Source organism: Palaemon carinicauda, chromosome 33, assembly GCF_036898095.1.
Source record: "Palaemon carinicauda isolate YSFRI2023 chromosome 33, ASM3689809v2, whole genome shotgun sequence".
NCBI lineage: Eukaryota > Metazoa > Arthropoda > Malacostraca > Decapoda > Palaemonidae > Palaemon > Palaemon carinicauda.
The window spans coordinates 10,586,300-10,593,207 of record NC_090757.1 but is presented as its reverse complement, the minus strand read 5'-3'; the positions used below and the strand labels follow the sequence as shown (position 1 = coordinate 10,593,207).

General features: G+C 35.7%; 1 pseudogene; it reads right to left on the bottom strand.

Moving 5' to 3' along the window:
* The window catches only part of LOC137626042 (protein transport protein Sec61 subunit alpha-like), a 48,740-nt pseudogene extending 42,081 nt beyond the window's left edge, over positions 1–6,659 (bottom strand).
* Between the last annotated feature and the right edge of the window lie 249 nt (positions 6,660–6,908).

Here is a 6,908-nt window from a genome sequence, read left to right as displayed (position 1 = left end):
CCTAAAATGAAAAACTGTGTGTGCTAAGCAAAGCTATCTCTCCTTTCCTACAAATATAATAGAATCATGGTAAATACTTACTTGTGAAATAATGTAAAGATTGGACACAAGAGCACTCTGCAGAATGATGGGAATGTTCGAAGTGTAGAACAGCTTGATGGGGTAAGAAGAGTACTGGCCACGGTAACGTGCAGACTTGATGGGGAGATCGACTCGGAAGCCCTGGAAAAAAAAAAAAATTAGTACCTTGAAACTTCATTCACCAAATTTTTTTCAAATAACTAAATATTCAAAATTCAGTTTAAAAAAAAAAATTATATAGCAAGATCTGAAATACAAACATAACTTGTAACACTAACAATAGCCAAACTATATTACCTGGAAGTATATCACTATGCCAAAGATGAGAACAGTTGCCAAAAGATTGGTCAAATTGGGAAGATTCTGCCTGTAGAAAGCCTCACGAAGAGCTCGTACCTGGAAACAGAACCAATTTAAAAAAAAAAAATTGCAAAAGGTACAGTTAATATTTTAATTATTATCTTTTTTTTTAAATAAAAATACACACACTTGTGACCATATGTCAGTGGAAACTTTAAGCTACTGTACTAACCTTGTCTTGACGAGTGGCCAGAAGATGGAAGAGAGCAATAATGGCTCCCTCAAATTCAGTACCTCTGCCAGTGTTGACTGTAGCCGGAGAGAAAGCTTTCCATACAATAGTTTCACAAATGTTAGTGGCAATGAAGAGGGAGATACCAGATCCTAATCCATAACCCTGAAAAAGAAGGGAAAACTTTAATATTGGTTCGCATTAAGCATCGAAATCGGAAAAAATTAACCCAACCTTTACATATTTCAAATATCTAAAAACATTAACCCTGACTTTTGGTACTAAATTTAATCCTTTTACCCCCAGGCTATTTGGAAATTTCTAAGCCTTAACCCCCCAGGGGTTAATTTTTTTTCAAGCACATTTTGCAGTATATTTTTTTTTAAATTGCTCTACCAGCCTTAATTTTCGTCTTAGTAGAGAGGTCTCTTGGAAAATGCCTGAAGTTTTTTTTTCCTGAAGTTTCCTAAAAAATTATCAAAAATATGCAAAAAAAAAAAAAAAAAAAATTAGTTTTTTTGCAAGAACGTACTGGTACGTCCATGGAAGTAAAGGGATGAGTTTTGTGAAACGTACCAGTGCATCGTTTGGGGGTAAAAGGGTTAATATTTGTTCAAATTAAGCATTGAAATCAGAAAAATTAATCTAACTTTTGCAGAATATTTCAAATAACTAAAAATAAAACCCCTTCGACTTTTGGTACTAAAAAAGAACATCAAAATAAAAATCAACCTAACCTTCATAGAATATTCCAAATACTGTATCTGAAAATAACAACCTTGACTTTTGGTACTAAATTAAGCATTCTTACCTTCTGCAACAGTTCATCCAATAACAACACGATAAGTCCAGCCACAAACAGTTGGATAATGATGAGCAAGCAGATTCCACCTCCTAATTCAGATGGATCACCATACATTCCAGTCATGACATACAAAATAGCCTGACCTATTGTGATCACCATACCAAAAAGCTTTTGGGCTCCATTGAAGAGGGCTCTGTCCTTTGGGGTATCACCAACCTATAAAAAAAAAAGGATTTTTTATCCTTTCGAGCAGTAACTGAATGACAAGATATTATATTAGAAATGTATCTATAACAAGAAATATATTTATAACAGCAACATTATATAATTAAGAAAACTATTGGAGATAGAATGATAAAAGCACAAATATCTATTCAATCGTACAGAACTTCCTTTAAAACTTAAGTCTCAAGAACCTTGATTATTATTATACAGTATGCTACCTCTTGATAGATGAAAATAAATGAGACAAAATTCAAGAACTATATTGTTCACTACAGTACAATACATTTAACATACTAACCTCAATAATCTTTGCACCTGCCAACAGTTGCATTATAAGACTGGAAGTTACAATGGGGAGATACCAAGTTCCATAAGCGTACCGCGGTTACTGGCCAAAATCACACGGATCCAATAAAAAGGATCCGCAGAGTCTGAGCTCATAATACCAAAGAGGGGGATCTGAAATATTAAATACAATGATCAATATATTTACAAACTGTTACACAGCAAAATTAAAGTGACTATAGTTTAGCATACAATTAATGTTGAATACTGTATAACATTTATTCAATTACATACCTGGCAGCATACTAAGAAGATGAAGAGAGTGATGGCTGTCCATAACACCTTTTCTCGGAACTGAATCCGTCTCTCTGGCTTTTGAATTTCCGGGAGAACCGCACAAAACGGTTTTATCACCTCCAAGAATTTTTACTGTAAAAGAAAAAACAAAGTAAAACTTTGAACTCTGATAGCATCTAAAGTGGTAGTTAGGGTACCTCATATAGCATAACACTAGCACACCATATTTAAATTTGACATGCATACAACTACAATTTCTTGGGTGAAAATTATACAGCCATAACCCAAGCTACTTCGAGAGTAAATTGATAACCATCCGGAATCCATTATACAGTATACAGTACTGTATTGGCCAGATATTTCCCCTATGATTAAATTCTATTGAAGATGATAGTGGGCTGTCAAAATTCAACTGACCTGAAAGTATCTTCCGAATGGATATAATCAGGTAAACTCTATATCTACTTAAGTGACAGTAAAAATTTCCTACCTACAATACGATTGAACAAGGTAACGAACCTATTCAAAGCTAAGATTCATGGAAATAAAATAACTTAAATAATCACTTCTCAAACTTCTTCCAACTTTCATTTTTACTATGTCCATTGTATGACCAAAAAAACCACCTTTTACCAAAGGAACACTCCAATTATCATTACTTGCTAAGCTACAACCCTAGTTGGAAAAGCAGGATGCTATAAGCCAAGGGGCTCCAACAGGGAAAATAGTCCAGTGAGAAAAGGAAACAAGAAAAATAAAATATTTCAAGAACAGTAACAACATTAAAATAAATAATACCAAATTAACTATAAAAACTTCAACAACAAAAGAGAAAGAGAAATAGGATAGCATAGTGTGCCCGAGTGTATCCTCAAACAAGAGAGAACTAACCCAATACATTGGAAGACCATGGTACAGAGGCACAATCCTACACTAGAGAACAATGGTTTGATTTTGGAGTGTCCTTCTCCTAGAAGCACTGCTTACCATAGCTAAAGTGTCTTCTACCCTTATCAAGAGGAAAGTGGCTAGTGAACAGTGCAGTAGTTAACCCCTTGGGTGAAGAAGAATTGTTTGATAATAAGTGTTCTCAGTTGTATGAGGACAGAGGAAAATCTGTGAAGAATAGGCCAGACTATTCGGTACATGTGTAGGCAAAGGGAGAATGAACCGTAACCAGAAAGACAGATCCAATGTAGTACTGTCTGGCCAGTCAAAGGACCCCTCAACTCTCTAGCAGTAGTATCTCAATGGGTGGCTTGTGCCCTGGCTCCATGGAAGCAGGTAAATATATTACTTATACAGCTACAAAGCTTTACCTTTCCAAGATTGGATCACATTATAATTTTTAGGGCCAAATGTGTACTTGCTCCAAATCTATCTATGGTAAAGCTTGCATAAATAAACATTTCCTTTACATATATAACGTATCATACACACTTGGTAATAGCGTAGCCTAACCTCTCCATTCCCCCTATATAAAATGGCTATGCAATATTCACAATGGCAAGAGCAAGTCCAAAATCAATATACAGCATTCCCTGTCAGAATTAATACAGTACGTATTGATATTTTGAACCGATACACTTCAAAATTCCCAAAGGTAATTTTCTGGGGGTGTATCATAACCCATAGAGATAAGCTACTGTATATCATTAATGTAAGATGCCATTATTACTAGCCAAGCTACAACTCTGATTATTAAAGCAGAATTATACAAGACCAAGGGATTCAACAGAGAAAGCAGCCCAGTGGTGAAATAAAATAAGGAAATAGCAATATATATATATATATATATATATATATATATATATATATATATAAATGTATGTATATACAAAAGACATGTATTCTAATATCAGTAGTGTAACAATATTAAAATAGATCAGTCATAAATAAACTATAAAACAAGACGTAAACCTGTTCATCAGTCTAGAATTTACGAAAAGTTTCGGAAGATTATCTCACAATCTTATTAAAGGATAAATTTCTAAATTACTAGATAATTTTGTGCCTTATGATGGATTAAGTAAGTCTGTTGGAATTAACGGCATACCTAGTACTATGTACAGGATGGTATAGTGTGAGACATGGATGCAATGGTTTGAATTATGATAAATTTTAGGCAACATGCTTAAAAGAACTAATTGAACGAAGATGTTATAACCGAAACAAAATGATTTACGTTTAAAGGCAGATATACATCTTCATAGTTCATCATCATCATCTCCTGCGCCTATTGACGCAAAGGGCCTCAATTAGACTTCGCCAGTTGTCTATCTCGAGCTTTTAAATCAATACCTCTCCTACTTCATAGTCTATATAGCATAATAATGAGTTCTGTTTTTACACCATTTCTGATCTTCGAGGATATTTTACATTTATTATTCAATACTTCTCAAATATAAATAATTTTCTTTCCTCACAGGTGCTTATGGGCTTGTAACATCCTGCCTTTTGACCTATGGCTGTAGCTTAGTTAATAACAGCAATAATGCTTTGAAGCAGGCAAAAATTTGAAGAGCTAATGTAGGATAGTAAAATAATAGCCTGAAATTAAGCAACAGTCTTCTAGCGAGAGGTTAGGTTAGGCCATATAGTGCTAGTAGGCTAGGAAATTTAAAAGGCAAAACTGCAATATGCTTAAGAGAAGAAATATGTAAATAATAGAATGAAAATATACAGCGCTTTTACCTTGACAAACTAGTATATCTAAACTATGCTAAAACAACCATATTCCTTTACTCTTAGATATACCTGTGATACAATGAACACTGAGCCATGAGAGGACACATGCTCTTAGGCTGCACCAGATAACTGAATACACACTCACATTCTGAGACTGATTAGGTTGCTGTGGCCAGATTGGTAACATCTCTGCCTGCTGAATGCCAGACTGGGGTTCGAGTCTCGCTCAGACTCAGTTTCTTTAGTGTCGGCAATCTTACCATCCTTGTGAGCTAAGGAATGGAAGGTATGGGGGAGCCTATAATCCTATCTTTTAGGTCATCAGCAGCCATTGCCTGACCCTCCTTGGTCTTAGATTAGGTGGAGAGGGGGCTTGGGCGCTGATCATACGTAATAGACCACACTAAACAATACAGATGGTAAGTTATGTTGCTTTACCCTTCTAAATTTGGAATTCATGGTCAAATTCGGGGAATAAGTCATTTCAGCACTTAAGGTTAGTTTAAACGGATCGGATTTATGATTTTACGCTGAGCAGTCCTATGCTGGGGAATCTATCAGTAAGAATATGAGGTAGAAAGTGATGGGTTGGACAGCAAGATGGAAGACAGGAAACGAAGGTAAAATAGGTTATAGAGAAAGTGCAGCTTGAGGTCAAAATAATGAATCAAGAACCCATTAAGCAATGCATACAGTGCACTAGGTTTAGTGAGCTGATGGGACTATACTTCTTCAAGATGTAAACATGAACTTAGACTAAGATTGTTAGGGGTTTTGTGCACACAATGTAGGGCACCATAACCACCAGTAGCTTGACCCAGAAAGGTCAATAACTAATTAGCACAAACCCCCTTGAATATTAGAACGTAACTTAAGCTGGATATTCCTGCAGTTGGCCAGACTATATTAAGCTCAATCGTGCGGTCAGCTTAACGGGGGCTCCCTTACGGTTAAGAGGTCATTGAGCCGTGTTGTTAAATACCCATAAATCTTACAAAGTAAAAAGAGAATACATTACCACAACACTTTAAACTTCAATATTGGTCACTTAATCTTAGAAAATATACAAGAAATTATTTAGATTTATATAAATGTCGCCAAAAACCACATCGAGCTGGTCACAGCTGACGAGACACCAAACCACACGACCTGCATCAAAAAAATCACGAATAATTCCATCAATTCCCCGTAAAAATCGACTTTACCTGATCTACAATTACTGAGAAATACTCACTAACAATTTACCAACAACAATTCTACACTAAAATGTAAAGAATAAGCAATTTCACGGGCACTTACTTCCCATGTTGAAGATGCTGCGAGTGCCTTCCCTGGTCTGAAGAACGAAGAGAGGGTGAGAGGCGCAGCAGACTTGTTCCTTGTTGCACTATTTCGTCGACACTGGACGCGACGTGTCAGAGTTTCAGCCGGCTGCCGCTAGGGGTCTCTTGGGGACGTCACTTCCGTCCCCGCCATTATTGCGGCGGTGTCATATCTCCGATAATAACAAGTACTTTCACCCATACACTCTCTATAAATATTATTTCTGTCAATTCAAACTCCAGAATATAACGTTATTAAATACTATTAGAGTACTTTTAATGCTAAATAATCGTATATTTTATATATTTTCTTAAAAGCTCCAGATGCAAATAATACGTTACCGAGATTTGGCACTTCCATATGGATGACAGCAACATCCAAATTCCCAGGATTCAGTGATTTGATGACGTTTGTAGGTGTCATCATGCAAGTGTATTTAAAGTTGATAATATGTATTGTTTCTCAAATATTTTACCATAATCTTGTAGAAATGATTCTCGCTTTACGTATGTACGGAGTTACTAGTCTGAGATAAAAGCTGGTTACATAATCTGTACAGTATGTTGATACTTAATTTAAATCTCTCTCTCTCTCTCTCTCTCTCTCTCCTCTCTCTCTCTCTCTCTCTCTCTCTCTCTCTCTCTCTCTCTATATATATATATATATATATAT